Source organism: Molossus molossus, unplaced genomic scaffold, assembly GCF_014108415.1.
Source record: "Molossus molossus isolate mMolMol1 unplaced genomic scaffold, mMolMol1.p scaffold_m16_p_21, whole genome shotgun sequence".
NCBI lineage: Eukaryota > Metazoa > Chordata > Mammalia > Chiroptera > Molossidae > Molossus > Molossus molossus.
The window spans coordinates 7767398-7777832 of NW_023425357.1; the positions used below are offsets into that span (position 1 = coordinate 7767398).

The window sequence follows — 10435 nt, forward strand, 5'->3', positions numbered from 1 at the left end:
CACCCACGCAGGCACTCAGCTATGTCTCTATGAGGGACCCCCAATAGCAACGAGGGACCCCAAGCATCAGGTGACTGTCCCGGGCTGGCAGTACTCCCCGCCTGTGGGCACAGACCACCACTGGAGGACTGTGCTGTCCCTCTGACTTCCCTGGGAGCTCATGCTGGGTCTCTCCTGGCCCCGGCCCCAGGCCCCTCTTCCCTTCCCGGACTTGAATCTCTATCCCTTCCCTGGAGTGAACGGGAACCTGAGGTGTATCAGCCTTGCCGGGTTCTGTGGGGCCTTCCAGCAAATCCCCCATCCTGAGGGTGGTCTTGGGGACCCCTGAAAATGTCCTCACAATCCAGGCAAATAAGAATCACTCTTTCCCACTCCCCTTTCTTTACATCAATCCCATTTCTGCTTCTGTTGACTGAAATCATCCACTGACGGACCTCTCTGGAGTCCCTCTGGGGAAAGCAAACCCGTGGACACCTCGATCCCAGCCCTCCAGCCCCCAGAGTAAACACCTTTGAATTGCTGCCGGTTTCCAAGTGGAAAATGGTGTGTTAGGCAAGGGATGGGCTCCAATCCACTGAGTACTCATCCCACCTGGGCGCACCCCCACCCACTCCTGACAGCAACAGCCCACACTGATTCAGCTCATGCAGCTTTGAAATTACACAGCTCTTGATGGGTTTGCTCAAATCAGGGAGGCTCACCTCATTTCAGACCCACACGCGTGACACTTGCACTTTTGCATCACGTTAACTGAATCTGCGTGTCCCAATTCCCACTGAAGGGGGCCTCACTGTGATCTAGCAAAGCCCCCTTAGGAAGGGAACGTGAGTTGAGAGCATTTCAGACCAGTTTTCTGGCGTAAAGCCTGCTGGGGGCAGAAGCCTGAGTCCACAGGACGCTGGGGTAGGTGCTCGGTCTGTACTCGGTAAAACCCAGCACCCAAGTGTGGGTCAGGAGCCAGACTTGGCTATGGACGGGCTGGACGGTTGGCGTGGGGCTCATCTCGAACACACGGCTTGGAGATGGGAAACTGGGTCAGAAGGCACTGGAAGGGTTATGGGATCCCGACAATGTAGGAAAATGGCTACTCGTAGTGGATGTATTGGGGGGGGGGGGCTAGTCCCGGGGGTGGGGGACACTCTAGGGTCCAGGAGCGGAGCCCCCTCACCTCTGCCTCAGGGCACATTCGCCTGAGCCAAGGCGGATTTGATGGCGGCCACCAGCTTCAGGAACTTGCTCTCTGTGTCCACATAGCCATCGCCTCCCTGGGGACCGATGGAGGGGGAGTGGTGAGCTGGGACCACCAAGCCCAGGCCTAACACCCCTCCCAGCCCCAAAATGAGCCTGGATGGACAGACAGACAGACAGACATACCTTCTTAGAGTGAACCAACCTCCCTGCTACCGTTACTTCAAAGAACCCGGTAACCTTGGGAGTCGCCTCACCACACTGCGCAGACAGAGAGGTTAGAGGGGCTGAGATGCCCGCTTGGGGACACCCGCCCCTTCCCACCGCACTGACATCCAGGGCTGAGGGACAGACAAAGTGACCCATGTTTGAGTCCTACCCCAGGCCCAGGACTCACGATGTCCAGGCGTCCGGGGAACTCATCTTCTAGCTTCTGCTTGAGCTGAAGATACTGTAAGGGGGGGTCACAGTAGGGGTCACCAGGGGTCACCTAGCCCTCCTCCCCCATCTTCCCAGGACGCCTCCTGCCCCGACCCTATGCTTACCTTGGGCTTGTAGCCTCAAGCGCCACTGGTGGGACAGAGTCCAAGAGAGTGGGGGCCAGCGAGAGAGGGGGACAGTGGGGTCCAGGGAGAGGCAGGCGGGGGAGATGGAGGAAACAGCCGGGGGCCAGGAGAAATGAAGGACACAGATGATAAAGCCAAGGAGGGGACAGACACCCTCAAGAGAGAGGGAAGACACACAGATGTTGGGGAGGGGAACAGAGAAGGGGAGGCGGGGACACAGGAAGGGGGCAGACACCCACACAAAGAAAACCGAAACAGAGCAAGGGACACAAGACACAGACGGAGGGGTGGAGAAAAGGGGGTGACAAGGGACACAAGACACAGAAGGAGGGGTGGAGAAAAGGGGGCGACAAGGAGACCACGAGCAGGAGGAAGGAGTCAGGAGGAACCAGGAAGGAATGGGGAGGAAATAAGAGAGAACTGGGTTAGCCGAGAACTGCAGAAACAACACCCCACCCCCTCCGGTACATCCTCACCCACCCCCACAGCTTGGGAGGCTCTGAGGGGCCCCCAGTCCTGAGGATCAATCTGACGCCTCCCCAGCCCCTAGTTCAGGCTCTTTCAGGACTGGAGTCTGGTGCACTGACCTCCACGGGGCCTCAGAATCCCACCCCACCCTGTGCTTTGCCCAGACGGCATTTCTTTTTGTTTTTGGTTTTTCTTAATCCTCACCGGAGGATATTTTTCCATTTATCTTCAGAGAGAGTAGGAGGGAGGGAGGGAGAGAGGAACATCGATCTCATATTGAATCATTGCCTCCAGCACGACCCCGACCAGGGCCAGGAACCGAACTACAACCAAGGTACGTGGCCTTGACCAGAATCGAACCTGTGACTCATTGGTCTACTGGCCAATGCTCTAACCGCTGAGCCAAACCGGACTGGTCTCCCCCACACAGCATTTCTAACGGACAGATCTGATCCTCCCAAAACCCCGGCTGCCCTGCTGGGCATTTCACCAACAGGCCAGCCAGCGGACCCAGACCCCACGGTCCCCTGTGGCTGCCGTGGGCACCGCAAGCCACTGACCTGCCCGCCCCACTCCCAGCCTGTTTCCTCCCCGGTAAGATGGAGCAAGAATTCCCCTCCCGCAAGAGGTTTCCCCGAGGGAAATTCACAGACCGTGTATCTACCAAGTGCCCCGGGCCTGCTTGCCCGTGGGTGTCAGCACAGTACAGGTGACAGGGCAGAGCCGTCACCGAGAGAAAGTGCCCTCTCCCTGGGCTTTCCCGCTCTATCCGGGAGTCACACCAACGTGCTCAACACCGCCCACGGGCCTCCGTCCATGGGGACAATCCCTCTCTTCCACCCGGCGGTGTTGCTCAGTGGTTGAGCGACGACACACATACCAAGAGGTCACCAGCTTCATTCCCAGTCGGGGCACACGCCCAGGTTGTAGGCCGGGTCCCCAGAAGGAGGCATGCAGGAGGCAGCCAGTCAATGTTCCCTCTCATCGATGTTTCTAGCTCTCTCCCTCTCTCTAACATCAATAAAGTTTTTTAAAAAACTTTTTTTTTAATTGCTCTGTTCCTCTCCAGATGGGAAAACGGAGGCCAGGAGGTGCAGGGTTGGTAGCGGGGTCCATCCAGTGTATTCCTTCCTTGCCAAACCCACACCGAACCTGCTGGAACCTGCTGAACTTTCCTCCCCCACCCCAATATTGTTCATGGTGCTGGGGGAGGGGACACCTAAGGCTAGAAGGTGCGCCTCTCCCGTTACCGATCGGACCCCATCCCCCAAACGGACTCCCCGGGGCCAGAGGTTTCAAACGTCCACACCGGCCCTCAGGTCTGTCTGCCTTTGGTCACCGGCGATGCCCAGAGGCTCACACACGGGAGGGGTCAAGGCCCCCATCCTGCGCTCCCACTCTCGCCCACCGCCCACACGCGCGAATCCGGGTTCAAGAGGAGGGTCCCCGTCTGAACTGCCCCTGACGCCCCCCGCCCGGCGCCCGGCTCCTTTGGGGCCCTCTGACCTCCTCTTACCAATAAAGGACTCGGACCGCGAGAGCCACGACCCGTGAGCGCAGCATCCTCTGGACCCCAACCGACCTCGGTGAGGGCTGGGGGTCTGTGCGGGGAGAGAGCCGCACCCACGGCCGTCCTCCGGGTTCCACCGCGCGAACCAACGTGGGGGTCTGGGGGGAGCGCCCACAGCGGGGGCCACGGGTCACGGGGCCAGCCACCCTGAACCCCTCGCCAAGCCTCCCCCCTTCCCCCTGGTGCGTCAGGGAGCGTGGGGACCAGGGAGTCGCGGGGAGAAATCCTGCGAGTCCCCTTGGGGTCCCCCTCCGGCCTGAATGGTTCGCCCCGTGGAGCGGGGTTCAGGGCCTAAGGCTACTGGCTGGAAACAAAATTGCTGGGGGTGAACTTGCAAAGATTAAATGGCAGAGGTCAGTCACTGGCTCACAACCCATCTGGGAGATGTTCGATCTTTTTCATTTTAAAATGTTATTGACTGATTGTAGAGAGACAGGAAGGGAGAGGGAAACATCACCCCGGTCCTGGTCGGGTGGTGGGGGAGGCAACCGGTCATTGTAGCTCTAACACGTCGATGCTTCTCTCTCTCTCTCTCCTTCCCTCCCACTCTGATGACAAATAGAAACATATCCTCGGCTGAGGAATAAAACAAAACCAACCAACAAAAAAAATATTTAAAAATCACAACAAATTGACAAACCCAAGTTTTTCTTTTAAAAAAAAGCGTGAAAGGGGCCTTTTCTAATCGGCCTGGTGTCCTCCCTGGACCGTAGGCCGACGCTCTAGCTGCTGAGCCAAACCAGCCAAGGCTGCCTGTTGTCTTATAAGAGGAACTGTGGACACTGCTCACCAGGGGACATATGCAGAGGTCACTGAGGACACAGGGAGAAGTTGACCATCGGCAAGACAGGCCGAGGCCTCAGGAGAAAGCAAACCTGTGCACACCTCGATCTCAGCCCTCCAGCCCCCAGCACCATGAGGAAGGAAAGGTTTGTGTGGGGCCACCTGGTCTGTGGTGTGTTGTCATGGCAACCCCCGCAAACTAACAGTGTCAGAGTCTGGGCCACTGGCACGCCTGAGTCGGACAAATGATCTGGGAGTCTGAGTCCCCTTCAAATTTCTGTCTCCGCTGCACTTCATTTGCATAACCTCAGAGCTGCTGAAGATGCTTGTTCATCAGCCAGGGGCCTGCACCTGAGCACCCCATACCTGGGGCTGCGTTCCTGGGGTGCAGACGGAGGGGGTTTCCAGGAGGAAATGGACGCTCGAGAACACGGGCAGGTCTGTTAGACTCGTTCAGTATTTATTGAGCTGTGAACCGCGGCAAACGTGGCTGAGACATGAGACTCACACCTCAGGATCCCTCTCTCGGCTCCTCCTGGGGAAGGAACCTGGAGCTGGACCACCCCAAACACCAGAGGGGAGACAGGGAGACATGGGGGACTGCAGGGAGAGGGATGGAGGAAGGGGGGAGGGGGAAGGGCCATTGTGTAAAACTGGATCTCGGGGAGACACACACACACACAGGCAAAGACAAGGGACAGTCATCTTGGTCCCGCCCGACAGCCGCAGAACATCAGGGACAGACCCGGCATCCAAGAGGCATTTCAGTCCATCCCATCATGAAGCGTCTGCCGAGAGGGGCTGGGCCAAGGTCACCACTGTGCAGAAAAGAGGGGGAAGGGGTCAGCTTGCAGGGAGAGAGACCGGGATGTGGCCCGTAGGGAAGGGCAATGAGGGCCACACGGGAAAATGCAGCTCCAGGAAAAAATGAGGCCGGAGGACAGCGGGCGACCACGAGGGGAAATGCTAACCCACAGGGCGAGGTGGGCCCGGACCGATTTCTCAGTGGAGTCGCCCTGAGAGGCTGCAGGAGGCAGGCGGAGCCCCGCTGTGAAGGGCTGGTGGGCGCCCCGCGGACTTACAGACAGCCCGCCACGTCCCCTCCCTGCAGGTGAGGGCAGTTTCCAGGGAAGCCAGCACAGCTGAAACTGATTTCTTTGACCCCGCCCCCCAGCCAGCCCACTCCAGGGGGGACCTCGCCCCTGGCCACCAGCTGAGGAGGCCGGGCTCGCCTTGCCCAACACAGGCTGAGTGGGCGTGACCTCGGAATGTCCTGCCTGGTAATGTCCTGCTTTCTCTGGGGCCTGGGCCACACGGGCTCACCTGTGCTAACAATGAAATTGAAGGGGCCTTGGCCCCTTGGGAGCAGCTCTTGACCTCTGCAGGGGCTGGAAACTGAGGCCACCCACGCAGGCACTCAGCTATGTCTCTATGAGGGACCCCCAATAGCAACCCCGGACTCCAAGCATCAGGTGACTGTCCCGGGCTGGCAGTACTCCCCGCCTGTGGGCACAGACCACCACTAGAGGACTGTGCTGTCCCCCTGACTTCCCTGGGAGCTCATGCTGGGTCTCTCCTGGCCCCCGCCCCAGGCCCCTCTTCCCTTCCCGGACTTGAATCTCTATCCCTTCCCTGGAATGAATTGGAACCTGAGGTGTATCAGCCTTGCCGGGTTCTGTGGGGCCTTCCAGCAAATCTCCGACCCTGAAAATGTCCTCACAATCCATGCAAATAAGAATCACTCTTTCCCATCCGGCAGGTGTGGCTCAGTGGTTGAGCGTTGACCCATGCACCAAGAGTTCGCCGGTTCGATTCCCCGTCAGGACACATGCCCAGGTTGTGGGCCCGATCCCCAGTGGGGGGCATGCAGGAGGCGGCCAATCGTGTTCTCTCTCATCGATGTTTCTCTCTCTCTCCCTCTCACTTCCTCCCTCTCTAAAATCAATAAAGGAAAAAATTGAAAAAAAAAAAATCACTCTTTCCCAGTCGCCTTTCTTTACGTCTGTCCCATTTCTGCTTCTGTTGACTGAAATCATCCACTGATGGACCTCTCTGGAGTCCCTGTAAACCTCCTGCTGATATGTGTAAACACCTTTGAATTGCTGCCGGTTTCCAAGTGGCAAATGGTGTGTTTAGGCAAGGGATGGGCTCCAGTCCACTCTCTGAGTACTCATCCCACCTGGGCGCACCCCACCCACTCCTGACAGCAACAGCCCACACTGATTCAGCTCATGCAGCTTTGAAATTACACAGCTCTTGATGGTTTTGCTCAAATCAGGGAGGCTCACCTCATTTCAGACCCACACGCATGACACTTGCACTTTCGTATCACGTTAACTGAATCCGCGTGTCCCAATTCCCACTGAACGGGGCCTCACTGTGATCTAGCAAAGCCCCCTTAGGAAGCATTTCAGACCAGTTTTCTGGCATAAAACATGCTGGGGGCAGAAGCCTGAGTCCACGGGACGCTGGGGTAGGTGCTCGGTCTACACTCGTTGGAACCCGGCACCCAAGTGTGGAGGGTGGTGGGAAGCGCCTCCAGGCTTGAGCGTCAGGAGCCAGACTTGGCTATGGACGGGCTGGCCGTGGTGCCCAGTTCTAGAACAGGTTGGCGTGGGGCTCATCTCGAACACACGGCTTGGAGATGGGAAACCGGGTCAGAAGGCACTGGAAGGGTTATGGGATCCCGACAATGTAGGAAAATAGCTACTCATAGTGGATGTATTGGGGGGGGGCTAGTCCCGGGTGTGGGGGGACACTCTAGGGTCCAGGAGCAGAGCCCCCTCACCTCTGCCTCAGGGCACATTCGCCTGAGCCAAGGCGGATTTGATGGCGGCCACCAGCTTCAGGAACTTGCTCTCTGTGTCCACGAAGCCATCGCCTCCCTGGGGACCGAAGGAGGGGGAGTGGTGAGCTGGGTCCAAGACACCAAGCCCAGGCCTAACACCCCTTCCAGCCCCAAAATGAGCCCGGATGGATAGACAGACAGACATACCTTCTTAGAGTGAACCAACTTCCCTGCTACCGTTACTTCAAAGAACCCAGTAACCTGGGGGGTCCCCTCGCCACACTGCGGAGACAGAAAGGTTAGAGGGGCTGAGATGCCCGCTTGGGGACACCCGCCCCTTCCCACCGCACTGACATCCAGGGCTGAGGGACAGACAAAGTGACCCATGTTTGAGTCCTACCCCAGGCCCAGGACTCACGATGTCCAGGCGTCCGGGGAACTCATCTTCTAGCTTCTGCTTGAGCTGAAGATACTGTAAGGGGGGGTCACAGTAGGGGTCAACAGGGGTCACCTAGCCCTCCTCCCCCATCTTCCCAGGACGCCTCCTGCCCCGACCCTATGCTTACCTTGGGCTTGTAGCCTCAAGCGCCACTGGTGGGACAGAGTCCAAGAGAGTGGGGGCCAGCGAGAGAGGGGGGCAGTGGGGGCCAGCGAGAGGCAGGCGGGGGAGATGGAGGAAACAGCCGGGGGCCAGGAGAAATGAAGGACACAGATGATAAAGCCAAGGAGGGGACAGACACCCTCAAGAGAGAGGGAAGACACACAGATGTTGGGGAGGGGAACAGAGAAGGGGAGGCGGGGACACAGGAAGGGGGCAGACACCCACACAAAGAAAACCGAAACAGAGCAAGGGACACAAGACACAGAAGGAGGGGTGGAGAAAAGGGGGGACAAGGAGACCACACGCATGACAAGGAAGTGAGGAAGGAGGAACCAGGAACCAGGACACAGGCAGGAGGAAGGAGGAAGGAATGGGGAGGAATTCGGGGAGAACTGAGTTAGGATGAGAACTGCAGAAACAACACCCCACCCCCTCCCAGTACACCCTCACCCGCCCCCACAGCCATGGAAGGCTCTGCGGGATCCCCCACCCCCACCCCAGGATGAAATCTGACGCCTCCCCAGCCCCCACTGCCGGCTCTTTCAGGACTGGAGTCTGGGGCACTGGCCTCCACGGGGCCTCAAAATGTGACCCCAGCCTGTGCTTTGCCCAGACGGCATTTCTAACAGACAGATCTGATCCTCCCAAAACCCCGGCTGCCCTGCTGGGCATTTCACCAACAGGCCAGCCAGCGGACCCAGACCCCACGGTCCCCTGTGGCTGCCGTCTGCACCGCCAGGTACTGACCTGCCCGCCCCACTCCCAGCCTGTTTCCTCCCCGGTAAAATGGAGCAAGAATTCCCCTCCCGCAAGAGGTTTCCCCGAGGGAAATTCACAGACCGTGTATCTACCCAGTGCCCCGGGCCTGCTTGCCCGTGGGTGTCAGCACAGTACAGGTGACAGGGCAGAGCCGTCACCGAGAGAAAGTGCCCTCCTTCCTGGGCTGGCCCGCTCTATCCGGGAGTCACACCAACGTGCTCCACACCGCACAGGGCCTCCGTCCCCCGCGACCAGAACAATCGCCCTCTGCCTCTCCAGATGGGGAAACCGAGGCCGGAGGCGCAGGGTCGGTAGCGGGGTCCATCCCCTGTATTCCTTCCTTGCCAAACCCACACCGAACCTGCCCCAGGACCGCTCAGGGTACTGGGGGAGGGGACCCCTAAGCCTTGAGGGTGGGCCTCTCCCATGACCAGTCTGACCCCATCCCCCAAACTGACTCCCAGAGTCCGGAGGTTGCAAATGGCCACACCCGCGTCTCAGGTCTCCCTTTGGTCACCTGAGATGTCCAGAAGGTCCCACACGGGAGGGGTCAAGGCCCGCTACTCTTCGCCCCCGTGATCGCCCACTGAGCGCGCGCACACGCACACACACACACACACACACACACACACGAGCACACACACAGGCGCGCGCACACATACACACATGCACACACGCGCGCGCACACACACACACACACGACGAGCGCGCGCGCACACACACACACACACACACGAGTCCGGGTTCCAGGGGAGGGTCCCCATGAGTCCTGCCTCTGACACCCCCAGCTCCTTTGGGACCCAGCTGGGTCCGGATGGTCCTCTATCCTCATCGTACCAATAAACGACTCGGACTGCGAGAGCCATGACCCGCGAGCGCTGCATCCGCCGGACCCGGGCGCAGGCGACCTCGTCCAAGGACTGCGGGGTGTGCACAGGCTCGGAGCCGCACCCAGGACTGTCCTCCGCTTTTCACGGCGCGAACCAATGCGGGGGGGGGGGGAGTCGGGGAGGAGTGCCCACAGCGGGGGGCCACGGGCCCCGCGGCCGGCCAACCTGACCCCCTCGCCAAGCCTCCCCCCTCTGCCCCCGGTGGGTCCGGGGGCGTGGGGACCAGGGAGTCCCGGGAGAAGCCCTGCGAGTCCCCTCCAGGATCCCCCTCCGGCCTGAATGGTACGGCCTGGCGGGGCGGAGTTCAGGGCCTAAGGCTCGGGTCTGGAAACGAAATTGCAGAGGAGGTGAAATTGCAAAGGTTAAAGTTGCAGAGGTGGGTTGCTCTTTCACAACCGGCTTCTTAAAAAATGTTTACTTACTGACTTTAGAGAGAGAGGAAGAGAGAGAGACAGAAACATTTATTTGTTGTTCCCCTTATTCATGCATTCATTGATTGATTCTTGTATGCCTTACCCTGGATTGAACCCAGGACCTTGGAGTGTAAGGGGGACACTTTAACCAACTGAGGTACCCGGCCAGGGCAAGGGGTTAGCTCTTGGCCCCTAGGCGGGGTGTCAGGGCGACCGGACCGGGTCCAAAAGGACTCAGGGCACCAAAGGGGCCCAACACGGAAAACGGAGGTTTCCAGGGAGCGCACCAGGGCCCCACACTGCCGTATTAAGTTCCTGCAACTGGGTCAGGGCGACGCTGGACGCCTTTTCAGTCCCTGTTTCTGTGCCTTCCAGCTCTCTCTCGAGGTGAGGGGTTCAGGGAAAGTGC

At 59.1% G+C, this 10435-nt stretch overlaps 1 long non-coding RNA gene across 1 annotated transcript; it reads right to left on the reverse strand.

Moving 5' to 3' along the window:
* Nucleotides 1-5014: 5014 nt before the first annotated feature.
* On the reverse strand, nucleotides 5015-9675 carry LOC118639021. The gene is made up of 6 exons (XR_004961139.1): nucleotides 9561-9675; nucleotides 7930-7954; nucleotides 7782-7835; nucleotides 7571-7645; nucleotides 7364-7460; nucleotides 5015-5393 (listed from the first exon to the last, which is right to left on the reverse strand). It is a non-coding gene; the product is annotated as an uncharacterized LOC118639021 (long non-coding RNA).
* Nucleotides 9676-10435: the final 760 nt, after the last annotated feature.